A 20,932-nucleotide genomic window follows, 5' to 3' on the forward strand; every position below is an offset into this window, starting at 1 on the left:
CTCCGTACAGCTCATACCATCTAATCCAGGCAGCATCTGAAGAAGGGTCCCGACCCAAAACATCAACTTTCCTGCTTGTCAGATGCTGCCTGGCCTGCTGTTTTCCTCCAGCTCCACACTGTGTTATCTCAGCATCTTGGTAAATCTCCCCTGCACCCATTCCAAAGCCTCTACATCCTTCCTGCAGCGTGGCAACCAGAAATTATCCAATTGTCATCTCATAACACCTTTTATATAGAAACATGCCTCAGGATACTTCGCAGGTGCAATACAAGGCATTTACACTGATCAACACAAAGACATACCTGAACAAAAAAGAGGAAGGTTTTAGGGTTTGGCTCAAAAGAAGAAAGAGGTGTTTGTGCAGTTTGTTCATTCTCTTGACTGGGTGAGGGCTGTCATTTCAAACCTGTTGTACAATCCAAACTTTAACAGGGCAATCTATAAAGTCAATGAAAACATAATCTAATAAATATTGCAGATAATGATTTTCTTATTCACCAGTAAAGGGAGTTGACCCATTGGCTAACAACAGTTTCTTTGTATACATTGGTGTGTTCATTCCGTACTATTTCCACTGTTTATTCTAAGATGTTTGTGTACATGTTGTACATGAGCTAGAGTACAATCAAGCCTTTGGTGTCATAAATGCCTGGTCAAACATTCTCGGAGATAGCTTCACCGATTTGTTTTCATAGATCAGACTCGTTTAGGTTTTAAAGTTCTCTGAATTGAGCTTGAACACAGTCGCTCCAGGCTCTGTTTACCTGTGTAACACCCTCTATAACACCTCATATTCCCAACTGGTTCCAGTAATGACTCTGGGTCCACTGCTTGTTCCATTCTCATTCTGGGGCAGGTACAGACATACAGGCACTAACTTGGGTCTTGGGATGAGGACCTCGCTGGCCAGTCCAGCATTTATTGCCCATCCCTAATTGCCCAGAGGGCAGTTCAGAGTCAACCACATTGCTGTGGGTCTGGAGTCACATGTAGGCAAGACCAGGTAAGGATGGCAGTTTCCTTCCCTGAAGGACAATAGTGAACCAGGTGGGTTTTTCCTGACAAGTGACAATGGATTTGCAGTCACCAGTAGATTCTTAATTCCACCAACTGCTATGGCGGGTTGTGAACCTGGGTCCCCAGAACTTTAACGGGGACTCTGAATTAACTGTCCAGCGATAATACCACTGGGCCATCACCTCCCCTATTGTGCCACGGTGGCTCAGTAGTTAGTACCATTGCCGCAGAGCACCAGGAGCCTGAGTTTGATTCTTCCCATGGGAACTGTCTGTGTGGAGTTTGTATATTCTCTCTATGTCTGTCTGGGTCCCCTCTCGGTGCATTGGTTTCCTCCCACAGTCCAAAGACGTGCAGGTTGAGTGGATTGGCCATGTTAAATCACCCATAGCGTGCATGCTAAGTGGACTTTCCATGGGAAGTGCAGGGTTATAGGAAGAACGTGGGTCTGGGTGAAATGGTCTTCAGAGGTTCAGTGTGGATTCAATGGGCAGAATGGCCTGCTTCCACACCATAGGGATTCAACGATCTCATCATTTCTCTGCTCTGTTTCCATGCCTTATCTCTAGCGTCTTGTCTTCCCTCTCATTCCTTAAATTTCTCTTTGATTCCTTGTGTTCTATCGGGTTCCTTTTCCCATTTTTCAAGTTTGTTTGAAGGATGTGAGAGTTGCTGGCTAGGCGTGGATTTTTCAATTGTCCCTCATTGCTCTGGAGAAGGTGGTGGGGAGCTGCCTTCCTGAATCGCTGCAGTCCATGCCTTTAGGGGAGGCATACAATCTCTGACCTCTCGTGCAATGTGATACAGTCTGAATACGTCATCACAGCAATGAGTTATAAGGAGAGGATGGATAGGTTGAGATTTCTTTCTCTGGAGTGTAGGAGGCTGAGGGGTGACCTTATAGAGGTTTGTAAAATCATGAGGGGCATAGATAAGGTGAATAACCATGGTCTTTTCCCCAGGGTAGGGTAGTCCAAAACTATTTTCAGTCAGGTGATGGTTTACATCTCTGCTAATTACCGATAACTCCTCTGAGGCCATTTATTTGCTCTTTTTAGGCTGTTTATTTAGATAATGTATCAACTAGAGAACAGGTAGAACCAATAAAAGAAAGGTATACAGTGAAAAGGATATGAACATAACATCAACAGAATTTACAGTTCAAAAGCAAACAGCGTGTAATTATTACACACTTTAAATTAGCAAGTGCAAATGCCATATCTTACATGTTCCTCCTCGAGCGCTTTCACGCCGATGAATCAAAATTCCACGTACCAGCTCTTATTCTATCATAGCTTGCCACATGCCAACCCAAGTGTGGAAGCATGTTCCAAAAAATAGTAAGCAGCCAAAAACAATACAGGCATAGGCTGTGCTCTAAATGGGGAAGGGCTTCAGATATCAGAAGCACAAATGGGCTTGGGAGGTCTTAATGATAATAGGAACTACAGATGCTGGAGAATCTGAGATTACAAGGTGTAGAGCTGGATGAACACAGCAGGCCATGCAGCATCAGAGGAGCAGGAAAGCTGACGTTTTGGACCTAGACCTGCTGTGTTCATCCAGCTCTACACCTTGTTATGGGAGGTCTTAGTTCTAGATTCTCTTAAGGTTAATACGGAAGTTCAGTTAGCAGTTAAGAAGGCAAATACAACGTTAACATTCATTTCAAGAGCCATAGAATGAAAAAGCAGCAATGTAGACGCCTTTCCTTGGACCATACTTGGGTTTTTGTGAGCAGTTTTAGGCCCAATACCCAAGGAATGATGTGCTGGTGTTGAGATTGTGGGCGCAGAGATGGCTTACAAGAATAATCCTGGGGATAAAGGGCTTGTCCTATGAGAAGCGGTTGAGGACTCTATGTCTGTACTTGATGGAGTTTAGAAGGATGAGGACGGACCTGCTTGAAACTTACAGGATATTGAGAGGCCTGAATATGGTGGGTGTGGAGAAGTTGTTTCTACCAGGAGGAGAGACGAGGACCCGAGGGCACAGCCTCAGAGTGAAGGGACAGCCATTTAGAACCGAGATGAGGAGGAATTTCTTCAGCCACAACATGGTCAATCTGTGGATTGGGGCCTGATCATTAAAAGTGGGTGAATAAATCTCTGGGACTTGATCGGGTTTATCGCAGAGCTTTGTGGGAAGCTAAAGAAGTGATTGCTGGGCCCCTTGCTGAAACACTTTTGTCATTGATGGCCACAGATGAAGTGCCAGTAGAATGGAGAGTGGCTTTGCTGTGCCATTATTTAAGAGAGATGGTAAAGAAAAGCAGGGAACTGAGCCTAACATCAGTGGTGGGTAAGTTACTGGCACGGATTCTGAGGGATAGGAATTACATGCAGTTATAAAGGCAAGGACAGATTAGGAGTGGTCCACACGGTTTAAATCATTTATCGCCAGTTTGATTGTATTTTTTGAAGAAGTAACAGAAAATTGTTAAAGGCAGAGCAGTATACATTGACTAGAAAGACTTCAGGAAGGCATTTGACAAGGTTCCTCATGGAACACTAGTTAGCAAGATTAGAACACATAGAATACAGGGAGAACTAGCCATTTGGATGCAAAACTGGCCCAAAGGACACAAAGCTCAGGGTGGAGGGTGATTTTTCAGACCGCAATCCTGTGGCCAGCTGTGTGCTACAAAGATCAGTGCTGGATCCACTGCTTTTTGTCATTTAAATAAATGATTTTTATGTAAACATCGGAACTATGGTTAGTAAGTTTGCAGATGACACCAAAATTGGTGATATAGTGGTGAAGAAGGTTACCTCTGCGTACAACAGGAACTTGATCAGATGGGTCAATGGACCGAGGAGTGGCAGATAGAGTATAATTTAGATAAGTGTGAGTTGCTACATTTTGGAAAGGCAAATCAGGGCGGGACTTATACATTTAATGGTAAGGTCCTGGGAGTGTTGCTGAACAAAGAGACCTTGAGGTGCAGGCTCAAAGTTCCTTGAAAGTGGAGTTGCAGGTAGATAGGATAGTGAAGAAGGTGTTTGGTACACTGGCCTTTATTAGTCATTGCACTGAGTATCGGAGTTAAGAGATCATGTTGCAGGTGTAGGGGAGATAAGTTAAGCTACTTTTGGAATACTGCATTCACTTCTGGTCTCTCTGCTAGAGGAAGGACGTTGTGAAACTTGAAAGCATTCAAAAAAGATTCACAAGGGTGTTATCAGGACTGGAGGGTTTGAGCTATAGTGAGAGGCTGAATAGGCTGGGGCTATTTTCCCTGGAGTGTCAGAGGTTGAGGGGTGACCTTATCAAGATTTGTAAAATCATGAGGGACATGGAAAGAGTGAATAGCCAGAATCTTTCTCTTCTGGTAGGGAGTTGAAAACTAGAGGGGCATAGGTTTAAGAAAAGGGGGACAGGATTCAAAAAGGACCTAAGGGTCAACTTTTCTCTCGCAATGGGTGGTGCGTGTATGGAATGAGCTGCCAGAGGAGGTGGTGGAGGCTGGTACAATTACAGCATTTAAAAGGCATCTGGATGTGAAAATGAATAGGGAGGGCTGAGAGGGCTATATGCCAAATGCTGGAAAATGGGATTAGATTAATTTAGGATATCTGGTCAGCATTGACGAGTTGGACCGAAGGGTCTGTTTCTCTGCTGTGCAACTATGACTCATAACTGGGAAGGCCAAGTCATTGAGTGTATTTAAGGGAGATATAGATTGATTGCTGATTAGAAAGGATATCAAGGGTTACAAGGAAAAGGCAGGGGAGTGGGGTTGAGAAACATTTCAGCCACCATTGAATGGTGGATTAGACTTGATGGGCTAATGACCTAATTCTACTCCCGTATCGATGGTCTTATAGTGTTAAAAAGGCAGGTTTGCGTTTATGCAGCTCCCTACACAACGTCAGCACTTTCCAGCCAATGCAATACTTTTAGGATGCAGAAAGCAAAATATGAGAATAGAAAACTCTCACAAACAGCAGTCTCATACCTGGATTTAATGATCTCTGGCAAAGAGTAAGTATTGCAGTTTTTTTTTATTCTTCCATGCTGGCAAGACCAGGATTGATTGTCCAACCGTCCCTAACTTCCCCTTGAACTGAGTGAGTTGTTGGGCCATTTCAGAGGCTAGTTAAGCTGTGGATCTGAAGTCACATATAGGCCAGGTCAGGTCAGGGCAGCAGATTCCTTCCTGAATAAACAATATTGAAATAGATGGGTTCTTTGCAACAACAATGAACAATAATTGGCATGCCCACTAATAGCTTTATATTCCAGATTTCTCAATTCAACAAAATTCAATTCTAACAGCAGCTGTAGTGGGATTCAAACCAGACTGCCCTACAGCACTGGTCTGGGCCTCTGGATTACTATTTCAATGACATTATCACCATACCACTGTCTCCCTGTCTAAGCTAATTAAACACACATTCTGTTCTTTGCAATAGTCCTGTGAGGTGTTTACTGTGGGGTGGTAGACTGGCTCGACAGATAGCTCTGCTGCCTCATAGCACCAGGGACCAGGGATCAATTCTACCCTTGTGTGACTGTCTGTCTGGGGTTTCCACGTTCTCCCTGTTTCCTGAGCAGATTCCCTCAGAGTGCACCATTTCCACCCACAGTCTGAAAATGTGCAGGTTAGGGTGGATTGGCCATTCTAAACTGACCATACTGCCTAAAGATGTTGTAAGCTATGGGAAATACAGGGTCACAGGGGTGGGGTGGGTCTGGGTGGGTGTTCCTCAAGGCAGTGGTGTAGCCTTAATGAGCCAAATAGTCTACTTCCACACCGTATTCCAGCTCCTGAATTGTCATGTCCACATGAGTCAACTGGGATGCCTTGGGTAGATGCAGCATCACCAATCTTTCTGACTTGGTATTGGTCTAAGATGCAAGGAAGGAAGTCCACGTAAAATCTTTGGCAAAATATGGCTCAAATTTAAATAAACAGAATATGTTCATTACATATCACTTAGTTGCTAGTTATGGCTCATCTAAGATACACAATAATCCCTGGTGAGACTTCAGGCTCAATTTAAGAGGAATGCTGTACTGTGACTTTCGTTATATTCTGCCAAACTAAGAGCAGTCACTAAATTGCAACTGGGTGGAGCTGAGAGAGTCATACAGTCATGTAGCACAGAAAGAGACCCTTTGGTCGAACCAGTCCATGCCGAACATAATCCCAAATTAAACTAGTGCAGCCTGCTTGCTCCTGGCCCATTTCCCTCCAAACCTTTCCTGTTCATATATCCATCCAAATGTCTTTTAAATGATGTAATTGTACCCACATCCACCACTTCTTCAGGAAGTTCATTCCACATGCGAACCACTCTGTGTGTAAAAAATTTGCCTCTTATGTCTTTTTGAAATCTCTCTCCTCTCACCTTAAAAATGTGCCCCTAGTCTTGAAATTCCCCATCTCAGGGAAAAGACAATTAGCAACAACTCTACCTGTATCTCTCATTATTTCATAAACTCCTGTCAGGTCATTCTCAACATCCTAAGGTCCAGTGAAAAAATCCCAGTCTATCCAACCGGCCTCATAACTCAACCGTTCCGTACCCGGCAACATCCTGATAAATCTCTTCTGAACCCTCTCCAGCTTGATAATATCCTTCCAATTACAGGACACCAGAAAAAGCCTCACCAATGTCCTGTACAACCTCAACATAATGTTTGAACTCCTATACTCAAAGGACTGAGCCATGAAGGCAAGTGCGCTAAATGCCTTTTTAACCACCCTGCCAAGATGTGATGCAAACATTTACCTCGGAGCTTCAGTTTCCTTTTATTCACATGTGGGAAAGTGGGTATCACCGGCTGGGCCCAGCATTTATCACCCATCCCTAGTTGCCCCTTGAGAAGGTGATGGTGAGTTGCCTTCCTCAACCACTGTGGTCTGTGTGCGTTGACCCAGAATGCCATTAGGGAGGCAATTCCAGGATTTTGACTCAGCAACAGGGAAGGAATGGCAATATATTTCCAAGTCAGGATGGTGAGTAGTTTGGAGGGGAACTTGAAGGTTGTGGTGTTCCCATGCATCTGTTGCTCTTGTTCTTCTAGATGGAGGTGGTTGTGGGTTTGGAAGGTGCTGTATAAGAAGCCTTAATTTCTGCGGTGCATCTTGTAGATGGAGCGCTGGTGGTGGAGTGATCATCAATCATTAACTTTTCAGGTATTAACTCATCTCTCCCTCAGCCTTTTCAAAAGAACAAAGAGATGTATCGCTCAGGAACTGGTCCTTCAGCCCTCCAAGACTGTGCTGATCATCATGCCTTGACTAAGCTGAAAAACAAACCTTCTGCCCATCTTCCATCCATATTCCCTCCTAATTCGTTTAACCATCTCTTTAATGTCGTCAATGTGCCTGCTTCCACCACCAGCTCTGGCAGTGCATTCCAGGCTCCTATCACTCTCTGCATGAAAAACTTTCATCGCACATCCCTCTTAGACTTTCACTCTCTGACCTTGAACCTGTGCCCCATTGCAATTGAAACTTCAACCCCAGGGAAAAGCCTCTCCAACTATCCATCCCATCTATGCCTTTCATAATTTTGTAGACTTCAATCAGGTCTCCTCTCAGCTGCCGTCTTTCTAGTGAAAACAATTCTAGTCTTTTTAAACTTTCCTCATAGCCAAATGCCCTTGAGACCGGGCAACATCCTGGTGAACCCTCTCTGCACCCTATCCAAAACTCCACGTCCTTCTGGTGGTGTGGTGACCAAAACTGCACACAGTACTCCAAATGCAGCCTACCAAGGGTTTTATATTGCTCTAAAATGGTTTGCCATCTCTTGTGCTTGTCCCAGCTGATTAAGGCAAGCATGCCATATGCCTTCTTAATCACCTTGGCCACCTGTCATTTTTGGGGTACTGTGGACCTGCACACCCAGACCCATCTGTATGTTAATGTTCCTAACGGTTCTGCCATTTACAGTATAATTTACACCTAAATTTGATCCTCCTCACTTCGCATTCGTTCGGTTTAAACTCCATGTTTCATTTCTGTGCCAATCTATCTACATCTTGTTGTATCCTTTCACAATTGTCACCACTATCAACAACTCCACCCATATTCATGTGATCCTCAAAACGTACTAATCAGACCTCCCACATTTTCCTCCAGATCATTTATATAAACTACAAACAACAGAGGACCTAAGACTGTGGAACACTAGTAATTATCAGTCTCCATTCTGAAAAACACCTTTCTACCACTGCCCTCTGTCTTCTATGACCAAGCCAGTTTTGTATCCATTCAGCCAGCCCACCCTGAAACCCACGTGATTTTATTTTTTGTATCAATCTGCCATGTGGGACTTTATCGAACGCCTTATTCAAGTCCATATGAACTACATCCACAGCACTTCCCTCATCAATTATCTTTGTTATCTCTTCAAAAATTTCAGTCAGGTTGGTGAGACATGACATACCCCGTACAAAACCATGCTGTCTGTTACTAACTATTCCATCTTCATAGATCATAGAATCCCTACAGTGTGGAAACAGGCCCTTCAGCCCATCAAGTCCACACCGACCCTCACAGCATTCCATCCTGACCCATCCCCCTATAACCGACCTAATCTACACATTCGTGAACACAGGCATGTTATTTAGCATGGCAGTTCCCTTCCCTAAAGGACATTGGTAAACCAAATAGGTTTTTCCTGACAATCAGCAATGGAATTAGGCCATCATTAAACACAAACTCCACCATCTGCCATGGCAGGATTTGAACCCAGGTCCCCAGAACACTATCTGGATCCTCTGGGTTAACAGTCTAGTGATAATACCCCTAGGCCATTGTTTCCCCTCAGTTGACTGAGCTGTTTTTGTTAACTGCTTCATCTGAACAGTTGAATAGCCTACAGGAGTCTACTACTAACTCCTGGTGGTTATAGTGATGAAGATATCAGATGATCAGATTTTGGAGATTTATGTACATTTGGAAAACAATTGAGTAATTCCTCTGAACCTGGGAAATTAGCATCTTCTCATCTCTCAGTTGTGAAGGATTGTTGGGCATGCTGTAATTAGTCTCAAGTAATGCATCTTTTTTCTTTGATTCAGCAAGCAATCTTCTGAAACCATAAAGCCATAAGATGTAGGAGGATAACTAGGCCATTCAGCCCATCAAACTTGCTCCACAATTCGAACATGGCTGATATGTTTCTCAATGCCATTCTCCTGCCTTCTTCCCGTAACCGTTGATCACATTACTAATCAAGAACCAATCTATCTCTGTCTTAAATATACTCAATGATCTGGTCTCCACAGCCTTCTGCAGCAAAAAGTTCTACAGATTCTCCACCGTCTTGCAAAAAAAATTCTTCTTCATCTTATTTCTAAAGAGTCATCCCTTCGGTCTGAGACTGTGCCCTTGGGTCCTCTGCTGTTTTCCTCTTGTTGATTAAAATTAAAGCAATCACTGATAATTTGCAGTTAAAGACAGAGAGAACTGGAGAATCTCAACAGGTCTAGCAGCATGTGCAGGGAGAAGAACAAAGTTAACATTTTGAGTCCAATGACTTTTTTTCGGAACTAAAGTTCAGTTCTAAAGAAGACTCAGATTGAATTTGAAATGTTTCTCTCAGGTGCTGCCACACCTGCTGAGTTTCTCCAGCACTTTCTGCATTTATTTCAGGTTGCCTGCATCTGTAAATTTTGAAACAAAACAGATCATTGGAGAAATTGGAAAATTGCTGTTTTTCCATCAGATTTCCAGCATCTGCATTTCCTGTTTTATCTGTGGTATTTTACTCTCATTAATCGGTTGTGTTCTATTTTCATTTAACTGTTTTTGGGGCTTCAGGCTTTGTTAAGATTCTTCAACACGCTGCAGAATTTAAGACTGAAGCACATATTTCTGTCCAGAAGTGATGGTTGTTGGTTTCTACGTTCCACACTATATAAAGTCTCTGCATTTTAAAGAAGTACCTGACATTGCTTTGATTTTGAGTTGCATTTTATCTGCTCCATGCAGTTCTCTAACAGACTGTTGTATTTCCATTCTCTTCAAAAAGGGATACTTTTCAGCCAATAATGTAAGTCTTGACCCAGTGTCAAGTTTGAAAATAAGATGATTGCTAACCTGTAGAATGTATCACAGTTCAGATGAGCCATCTATTACTCCAAGAAAGGTTGATTTGTATCCTATATGTCAGCATATAACGATGTGCATGTTATTGAAAGTATATCTTAGTTTCCTGGGCTTTCTTGGTGTTGATGTTAGTGTTGATTGATTTATTGTCATGCGTACCAAAATACAGTGAAAAGCATTGTTTACAATCAGTACAGGCAGATCACTGCAAGCAAAAGACATACAGATCAAAAAGACTCAGAGGCATACAGGTTACATTGCAGGTTACGTTATTTGAGGCTAGAGCCCATTCAATAGTCTGATAATAGCCAGGAAGAAGTTGTTCCTGAATGTGCTGGTGCATGTGTTCAGGCTTCTGTATCTTCTGCCTGATGGAAGAGGCTGTAGGAGGTCATTACCGGGGTGCGAAGGGTCTTTGATGATGTTGGCAGCCTTTCCACAGCAGCAAGACGTGTAAATGGAGCCCATGGATGGGAGGTTGGCTTCCATGATGGTCTGGCCTGTGCACACCACTTCTGTAGCTTCTTACGGTCCTGGGCAGAGCAGTTGCCGTACCAGGCCATTATGCATCGGGACAGTATGCTTTCAGTGGCGCATCTGTAGAAGTTAGCGAGGAGCGTTATGGACATGCCTGAGTCTGAGGAAGAAGAGGCATTGTTGTGCCTTCTTGACCATCGCACCTACGTGGGAAGTGGGTTTCACTCCAAATACATTTGCTGTAAACTGTGAACCTCTATGTGCACACAAGCATCATTAGTTTAATTAAAAAAAACATAGAAATCTGGACACTTAAGAGGTGAAACAAAACAAAAAGTGCTGGAGAAACTCAGCAGATCTGGCAGAATCTTTGGAGAGAAAGCAGAGTTTTGTTTTGGATCCAGTGATCCTTCTTCAGAACTGATAGTAGCTTGGAAAAGGTGTATATATGCTGATGACAGGAGCTGTTATTAGCTTGTTCAGTTTTTATTTTCCATATTTCAGCATTCTCTGGAACAATCTTATTTTCTTCCAAAGATGCTATGGTGCAATAAAATTAGACATTGCTTCTGTTTATCTGTTTTTTTTTCAAACTCCAATTCTAGAATAGCAACTTCTAACACCAAATGTTTTAAATGCTTTGTATTGGTCTATCAGGTTTTTCTTTGTTTGTTTTAATACCTTAGAAATTTGAAAACGTCTGATGAGCTTTTTGAGTTAGATTAATTTGCTGCTCCTATCATCCACTTCTGCTGTTTTCTTCCCAACACGAGACCCTCTTTTGATTGTGACCAGACCTGAGAGAGATGAATCAGGAAGTTGGAGGCTGAGGGGTGAAGTTTATGGATAGGGTGATTAGCCAAGGTCATTTTCATAGGGTAGGGGAATCCTAAACTAGACGGCATAAATTTAAGGTGAGAGAGGAAATGTTTACAAGTTGCCCTAAGGGACAACATTTTCACGCAGAGAGTAGTGTGTGTATGGAACGAGCTGCCAGAGGAAGTGGTGTGGGCTGCTACAATTGCAACATTTAAAATGCATCTGTTTTGGGATATGAATAGGAGGGTATAGAGGGATATGGGCCAAATGCTGGCAAATGGGACTAGATTAATGCAGGGCAAGCAGTAGGAATGGGTGAGTTGTACTGAAGGGTCGGTGTACATGCTGTAAAATTCTATAATTGTATGACCCTCCACTATCCATTGGTGCTGGATGTAAAGTAATTGGCAAATGCTCTTAAACTACGATATCCTCACTGTTCTCAACCATGATCTGCAACTGGAACTACAGGGTGAAGACATGTATTCACTTGTTCTTGTCTGAGTTTTTTTGTGCAATCCTGAAGCAATTCTGTATCATATGAATTGTCTCTTGCAGTTCAGCTCCTTGACTGGAAGATTAGTGGTTTAAAATCTGCTTGTATGTGAAATATTTTTTCTCATTGTCAAAATATTTAATAGGATCATGGCTAATCCAACATTTTCTCATTGTCAAAATATTCATAGACTAATAGAGATCTGCGGCAAAGAAAAAGATCATTTGGCTCATCACATTCCCACCAGGCATAACGAATTTGAATTAGCTCTATTGTCACAGTTATTCACGTAAGTACAGTGTAAAGTCACCACTTACGGCACTATCTTAGGTACAAAGATGTGTACGTACAGATTCTTGAGTACGAATTCTGAGGAAAAAGAAGAAAATGAAAGAAATAAAACATCCAGCATTACAGGCCTTCAAAAGTACAAAACCACAGTAATAAATTAGAAAAATAAAAAAAGTTCAGAATAACAGACCTTCCAAAAATTTAGAAAGGAGAAATTAAATAACCACCAAACTATCCCAATTCAATTTACCACCACTTACATAAGAACAAAAGGAATAGGAGCAGGAGTAGGCCGTCTGGCCCACTGAGCCTGCTCCGTCATTCAATAGCAACATGGCTGATCCGACATTCATCACCACCATTTTCCTGCCCTTTTCCCAAAGTGGGGAATGGGCACTATCATTAAAATGCTCCCCCACTGCCACATCTACCACTTGCCCAGATTCACTCCCTAACATTAGACCCAGCCCCCTCTCTTGTGGGTCTTTCTATCTGCTGACTTAAAAATACATTTGAAGAATCCTGATCCCTCTAGGCCTTTCACACTTTGTCTATCCCAGTTCGTATTGGGAAAGTTGAAATCTCCTACTATTGATACCCTATTGTTTTTACACATCTCTGAGACTTACCTACACGTGTGTCTTTCCATTTCTCCCTGACTGTTTGGGGGTCTGCAATACACTCCCACAACATGTTTATCCCTATTTTACTCCTAGGTTCTACTCACATGGTCTCATTTGAGGAACCTTTTAAGATAATATCCTTTCTTATTGCAGTAATTGACTTCTTGATCAATATTGTAACACCACCTCCTCTCTCACAGAGCCCACATATGTGGCCTAGAAATTCTGGAATATTGAGCTACCACGACAGGTTCCTTCCTGAACCATGGTTCCGTGATACCAACAAGAGAAAATCCTCTTGTGTTAATCAACGCCCTCAAATCATCTGCTTCACTCACAAAGACTCCTTGCAAAGACCACATCTGGAATATTGTGAGCAGTTTTGGGCCCTTTATCTAAGGAAGGATGTTCTGGCCTTGGTGGGGGTCCAGAGGAGGTCCACAAGAATGATCCTGGGGATGAAGGGATTGTCATACGAGGAGCAGTTGAGGATTCCCAATCTGTATGCGATGAAGTTTGGAAGGATGAGGCGGTTCTCATCGAAATTTAGAGAACAGAACATAGAACCATACAGCACAGAAACAGGCTGTTCGGCCCATCATGTCTGTGTTGGCCATGATGCGATTCTACACTAATCCCATCTGCCTGCACATGTTTCGTATCTCTACATTCCCTGCCTGTTCATGTGTTTGTCTAAATGTCTCTTAAACATTGCAATTGTATCTGATTCTACTATCTTCCCTGACAGGGTATTCCAGGCCCCAGTAGGAGGCCAGGATAGAGTGGATGCAGTGAGGGTGTTTCCACTTGTAGGAGAGACTAGGACCCAAAGGTACTGCCTCAGAATGAAGGGGCCAACCCTTAGAATTGAGGGGAGGAAGAATTTCTTCAGCCAGATGGTGGTGACTCTCATTGCTACAGAGGGCTGTGGAGGCCAAGTCATTGAGTGTATTTAAGAGAGAGACACAAGAGGAAGTGGCAGATGCAGGTACAGTTACAATATTTAAAGCTCATTTGGACAGGTACATGAATAGGAACAAGAGAAATATAGGCCAAATGCAGGCAAATGGGACTAGTTGGAAAACCTGATCTGCCTGGATGGGAAGGGCTGAAGGGTCTGTTTCTGCATGGTATGGCTCTATGACTCAATGATCCCATCACTTTTCCTATGTTGTTGGTGCCAATATGTATCACAATATCTGTCTGTTTGCACCGCCCCCCCAACCTTCAGAATGCCCTGCAGTCTTTCAGTCACATGGAGTCAAAGAGTCATAGAGACATAAAGCACAGAAACACATGCTTCAGTCCAACATGTCCATGCCGACCAGGCTTCCCAAACCAATCTAGTCCCATTTGTCAGAATTTGACCTATAGCACTCTAAACATTTCCTATTCATACACCCATCCAGATGCCTTTTAAATCTTATAATTGGAGTAGAGTCCATCACTCTAAAGGGAGGTGATGGCCTAGTGGTATTATTGCTGAACGGTTAATCTAGAGACCTGGAGAATGTTCTGGGGACCCAAGTTCAAATCTTGCATTGGTAGATGGTGGAATTTGAATTCAATAAAATATCTGGAATTAAGAATCTAAAGATGACTATGAATTGTTGGTGGGGTGAGGTGGACAAAACCCATCTGGTTCACTAATGTCCTTTAGGGCAGGAAACTGCTATCCTTAGCTGGTCTGACCTACATGTGACTCCAGACCCACAGCAATGTTGTTGACTCTTAATTACCTTCTGGGCAATTAGGGATGGGCAATAAATGCTGGCCTAGCTAGCGATGCCCTCATCCCATGAGTGAATAAAGAGGGGAAAACTATTTCTCTGGCTGCTCGTTCTGGGTACATGTCATCCTCTGTGTGAATAACTTGTTTCTTAGGTACCTTTTAGAACTTTCACCTCTCACTTTAAACTTATGCCCTCTAGTTTTGGACTTCACTAACGTGGAGAAAAGGCTTCGCTATTAACTCTATAAATGCCCCTCAAGATTTTACAAAACCTCTATAAGATAACCCCTCAGCCTCTGACACTCCAGAGAAAATAGCCCCAGCCTTTTCAGCCACTCTCTATAGCTCTCTCCAACCCCAGCAACATCTTTGTAAATCTTTTCTGCACCCTTTCAAGTTTAACATCTTTCCCATAGCAGGGACACCAGAACTGAATGCAGTATCCCAAGAGTGGCCGAAATAACATCTCTGACCCTGCCACTAAGAATAACAACACAACATCTTGAAGTCTCTAACAAAAACAAAGTCGCTGGAAAAGCTCAGAGATAATGGGAACTGCAGATGCTGGAGATTCCAAGATAATAAAATGTGAGGCTGGATGAACACAGCAGGCCAAGCAGCATCTCAGGAGCACAAAAGCTGACGTTTCGGGCCTGGACCCTTCATCTCTCTGATGAAGGGTCCAGGCCCGAAACGTCAGCTTTTGTGCTCCTGAGATGCTGCTTGGCCTGCTGTGTTCATCCAGCCTCACATTTTATTACGCTGGAAAAGCTCAGCAGGTCTGGCAGCATCTGTAAAGGAGAAAACGGAGTTAATGTTTCAGGTCACTTGGCCCTTCCTCAGAACTCATTCACTGGACCTGAAACGTTAACAGTTTTCTCCTGCCAGATCTGCTGAGCTTTTCCAGCAACTTTGCTTTTGTTCCTGATTTACAGCATCCACAGTTCTTTCGGTTTATATCCTGAAGTCTCTGCTGGGGCAGAAGAAATGCCTGTGTGTTCTCCTTACAATTGTGTCCCCTGCCACTGTAGCCCCACCATTCATCTTCCTCCCATCTTGAGCATGATGCCCTGAAGTTGGTTCCCACTGCTTCCCCTGCACATCTCCTCCAATGGTGTCTAGACCATTAACCCAGATGCCCAGGTAATGTTCTGGAGACCCAGGTTCAGATCCTGCCATCACAAGTCACCAAATATCTGGAATTAAGAGCTTAAATGATGACCACAAAACCAATATCAATTGTCAGAAAAAAACTTGTCTGCTTCACATGCTTTGGGAAACAAATCTGTCGCCCTTACCTGGTCAGGTCTAAATGTGACTCCCACCCACAGCAATGTGGTTAATGTTAAACTGCCCTCCGAGAATATTATTAGGGAGGGGCAATGGCCACTAACTTAGCCAGTGATATCGAATGAATAAAAACTCGCTGTTAGAAGTTCGATTGACCACAGGAAACTCCATCGTTTCTCTGCCTGTTAAACATTGGATTACAGAATCCTTACAGTGTGGAAGCAGGCCATTCAGCCCATCAGCTCCAGGCTGGCCCTCCGAGGAACATCCCACTCAGTCCCAATCGCCCAGCCTATCTCTGTAACCCTGCATTTCCATGGCTAGCCCACCTAACCTACACATCATGGGCAATTTCACACGACCAATCCATCCTAACTTACACATCTTTGGGCTGTGGGAGACAACCAGCGCTCCTGGAAGAAACCCACACAGACACAGGGAGAGTATGCAAACTCCGCGCAGATAGTCTCCCAAGGCTGGAATTGAACCCGCGCCCCTGGCACTGTGAGGTGGCAGTGCTGACCACTGAGCCAGACCCTAACCTTTTATTCTTGACATGCAGTGAGACCATCTCTCAGAATGTGCCATTCTCAGCCTGATAGAAGCTCCACAGTGAATTCACCTGTAACACTAGAGCCAAAATGTATTTACGCAGTAGCAGGCAATGAACACACTTCCTGCATATGGGGCCATCAGATTCAGTAACCCCTGAGGGGAGACATTCCTCTCCACAAGTGAACTCCCCATCAGGGTATGAACCCTGGTCTCCCACCTGACACAAAATGATATAAGCCACCATCACTTATTGCCCACGTGTTGCTCCAGGGCTGACTGCCCGCACTGATCCAGGGTTCAATGGCCGCACACCACTGCGGGAGTCACTGCCCACACGCTGATGCGGGATTCACTGCCCACACGCTGATGCGGGATTCACTGCCCACACTGCTCATGGAGTCACCACCCACACGCTGATGCGGGATTCACTGCCCACACGCTGATGCGGGATTCACTGCCCACACTGCTCATGGAGTCACCGCCCACACGCTGATGCGGGATTCACTGCCCACACGCTGATGCGGGATTCACTGCCCACACTGCTCATGGAGTCACCACCCACACGCTGATGCGGGATTCACTGCCCACATGCTGATGCGGGATTCACTGCCCACACTGCTCATGGATTCACTGCTCACACGCTGATGCGGGATTCACTGCCCACACTGCTCACGGATTCACTGACCACGCACTGCTCCAGGACTCAGCACCCACATGCTGATGTGGGACTCACTGCCCACTTGCTGATGTGAGACTCACTGCCCACACTGCTCATGGACTCACTGCCCACACGCTGATGCGGGATTCACTGCCCACTCACTGATGTGAGACTCACTGCCCACACGCTGATTCGAGACACACTGCCCACACGCTGATCTGGGATTCACTGTCCACTCGCTGATACGGGACTCACTGCCTACTCGCTGATGTGAGACTCACTGTCCACTCGCTGATCTGGGACTCACTGCCTACTGGCTGATGCGAGACTCACTGTCCACATGCTGCTCCAGGACTCAATGCCCGCACACTGCTCTGGGAGCCACTGCCCGCAAGCTGCTCCAGTACTCAGTACCCGCACGTTGCTCCAGAATACAATGCCCACATGTTGCTCCAGGATTCACTGCCCACATGCTGCTCATGGTCTCACTGCCTGCATGCTGTACATGGACTCACTGCCTGCACACTGCTCCAGTACTCAGTACCCGCATGTTGCTCCAGGATTCAATGCCCACATGTTACTCATTGCCCACACGCTGATCCGAGACTCACTGCCCACACCCTGATGTGAGACTCACTGTGCACTCGCTGATCTGGGATTCACTGCCTACTGGCTGATTCGAGACTCACTGCCCACACACTGCTCCGGGACTCACTGCCCACACGCTGATCTGGGACTCACTGCCCACTGGCTGATGCGAGACTCTCTGTCCACACACTGCTCTGGGACTCACTGATGTGGGACTCACTGCTATTCCAGGAAACTCTGCCTAAGTGTTGCTCCAGGCATCCGGACTCTTGGCCTGCGCACTGTTCCGTGATTTACTGCTCGCACTGCTCTGGGATTCACATCTGGAGTTCTACTCTGGGACTCACAGCCCCCGCGCTGCTCAGAAGACACAGCCCGTGCACTGGTCTGGGACTCACTGCTCATGTGCTGCTTCAGTACTCAGTGCCCGCATGTTGCTCCAGGATTCACTGCCCACACGCTGCTCATGGTCTCACTGCCCACACACTGTTCATGGATTCACTGCCCGCTTGCTGCTCCAGGACTCAGTGCCCCGCATTCTGCTCTGGTACTCACTGCCCACATGCTGCTCATGGTCTCACTGCCCACACACTGCTCCAGGACTCACTACCCTTACGCTGCTCTGGGAGTCACTGCCCGCACGTTGCTCCAGGACTCAGTGTCCGCACACTGCTCTGGTACTTACTGCTCACACACTGCTCCAGGATTCATTGCCCGCACGCTACTCCAGTACTCACTGCTCAAACGCTGCTCTGAGACTCACTGCCCACACGCTGCTCTGGGACTCACTGCCCACACGTTGCTCATGAGCTCACTGCTCGCATGCTGCTCATGGATTCACTCCCCACACGTTGCTCCAGAACTTACAGCTTGCATGCTGCTCCAGGACTCACTGCCTGCTCGCTGCTCTGGGACTCATTGCCCATATGCTGCTCTGGGACTCACTGCCCACACGCTGCTCCAGGACTCACTGCTCGCATGCTGTTCCGGGACTCATTGCCCACACGCTGCTCTGGGACTCACTGCTTGCATGCTGTTCCAGGACTCACTGCCCACACACTGCTCTGGGACTCACTGGCCACATGCTGCTCCAGGACTCACTGCTCGCATGCTGTTCCGGGACTCATTGCCCACACGCTGCTCTGGGACTCACTGCTCGCATGCTGTTCTGGGACTCACTGCTCGTATGCTGTTCCGGGACTCACTGCCCGCACGCTGCTCCAGGACTCACTGCTCGCATGCTGTTCCGGGACTCATTACCCACATGCTGCTCCAGGACTTACTGCTCGCATGCTGTTCCGGGACTCACTGCCCACACACTGCTCTGGGATTCACTGCCCACACGCTGCTCTGGGACTCACTGGCCACATGCTGCTACGGGACTCACTGCTCGCATGCTGCTCGTGGATTCACTGCCCACACGCTGCTCCAGGACTTACTGCTCGCATGCTGCTCTGGGACTCACTGCCTGCTCACTGCTCTGGGAATCATGGCCTGCATGCTGCTCCAGGACTCACTGCCCACACACTGCTCCGGGACTCACTGCCTGCATGCTGCTCTAGGACTCCCTGTCCGCATGCTGCTCTGGGACTCACTGCCCACACACTGCTCCGGGACTCACTGCCGGCACGCTGCTCCAGGACTTACTGCTCGCATGCTGTTCTGGGACTCACTGCCTGCTCGCTGCTCTGGGAATCATGGCCTGCATGCTGCTCCGGGACTCACTGCCCACACACTGCTCCGGGACTCACTGCCCGCAGGTTGCTCTGGGACTCACTGCCTGTGCACTGCTCTGGGACTCACTGCCCGTGCGCTGCTCTGGGACTCACTGCCCGTGCACTGCTCTGGGACTCACTGCCCGTGCACTGCTCCGAAACTCACTGCCTGTGCATTGCTCCAGGACTCACTGCCCATATGATGCTTCGGGACTCATTACCCCCCATACTGCTCCAGGACTCACTGCCCGTGCGCTGCTCTGGGACTCACTACCCGTGCGCTACTCCAGGACTCACTGCACATGCGCTGCTCCAGGACTCACTACCTGCGCTGCTCCAGGACTCACTGCCTGTGCACTGCTCCGGGACTCACTGCCTGTGCACTGTTCTGGGACTCACTACCCGTGCGCTGCTCCAGGACTCACTACCCGTGCTGCTCCAGGACTCACTGCGCGCACGCTGCTCTGCGATTCACTGCCGACACACTGGTCCAGGACTCACTGCCCACACACTGCTCCGCGATTCACTGCGCACACACTGCTCCAGGACTCACTGCCCCCACACTGCTCCAGGACTCACTGCCCCCACACTTCTCCAGGACTCACCGTCCCCACACTGCTCCAGGACTCACTGCTCGCACGCTGCTCCGGGACTCACTGCCCGTGCACTGATCCGGGACTCACTACCTGTGCTGCTCCAGGACTCATGTCCAGTGCCTTTTGTTGGTCCAGGATTCGCCTTTGGGATTCAGGAGAGAGAAAAAGATGTAAAAAAGAAAAAGAAAGTGTGAAAACTGTCGGAGCAGACAACCTGAAGTCAGAGGTTCTTACTCTGCTGCCGTTTTGCCTTGAAAGGCCTCCCACCCAGTTCCTGCCACGTTTGATGATCACTGCACCAATCAGTATAAACTGTGCTGGTATATTCAGATCTACAACAATGAATGAGATATTGGGCTCATCCAGTATTTACCGTGTGGGTGGACACAGATTACAGCACCATTTGCACACATATAATTTCTGTGTTATGCTGGTGGCTCAGTTAAGAATCGATATGGAATTCATAAAGTTTATTTGCTGTTTACTGATTTCTATCTTCACTGCATGACTCACAAGCGAAATCATAAAAATGCAACTCGTCTTCTTCCGAGGTGTGAGAGATAGCTGTCTCTCCAGCGACTTACTTATAAGGTGGAAAACCACTGCCTGACAGCGCTGCACATGCCAAGGAAAGAGCATGTTAGGTCCAAGTGATTCTCCCTGGTGGCTCTCTCAGAGGTCAGTAACATCGCCTGGAGGATTAGAAGGAATGGCCCTCGAACTTGCCAGAATGTGGCATGAGACCCACTACAAGATGTAGGACCATAAGGTGACCATTCAGCCCATCAAGTCTGCTCCATCTGAGAACTTGGCTGATCCGATAATTCTGAACTTCACTTTCCTGCCCTTTCCCATTGCCCTTAATTCTCTGCCCAGTGGAGCAGTTGAGGCCACCTCGTTGAACATTTTTAAGGCAAGGACAGATAGATTTCTGAACAGTAAAGGAATGAAGGGTTATGGTGGGCGGGCAGATAATTGGAGCTGAGGCCATGAAAATATCAG

The 20,932-nt window shown here is 46.2% G+C and overlaps 1 long non-coding RNA gene across 2 annotated transcripts; it reads right to left on the reverse strand.

The window, feature by feature from the left end:
* Nucleotides 1-10,318: 10,318 nt before the first annotated feature.
* Nucleotides 10,319-20,255, reverse strand: LOC132209854 (uncharacterized). Of its 2 annotated transcripts, XR_009445997.1 has the most exons (4): nt 20,165-20,255; nt 19,940-20,072; nt 12,200-12,251; nt 10,319-10,687 (listed from the first exon to the last, which is right to left on the reverse strand). It is a non-coding gene; the product is annotated as an uncharacterized LOC132209854 (long non-coding RNA). The 2 variants fall into 2 exon arrangements; XR_009445996.1 differs by having other exon boundaries at nt 19,940-20,175.
* Nucleotides 20,256-20,932: the final 677 nt, after the last annotated feature.

This window comes from Stegostoma tigrinum, chromosome 7 (genome assembly GCF_030684315.1).
Source record: "Stegostoma tigrinum isolate sSteTig4 chromosome 7, sSteTig4.hap1, whole genome shotgun sequence".
Taxonomy (NCBI): domain Eukaryota; kingdom Metazoa; phylum Chordata; class Chondrichthyes; order Orectolobiformes; family Stegostomatidae; genus Stegostoma; species Stegostoma tigrinum.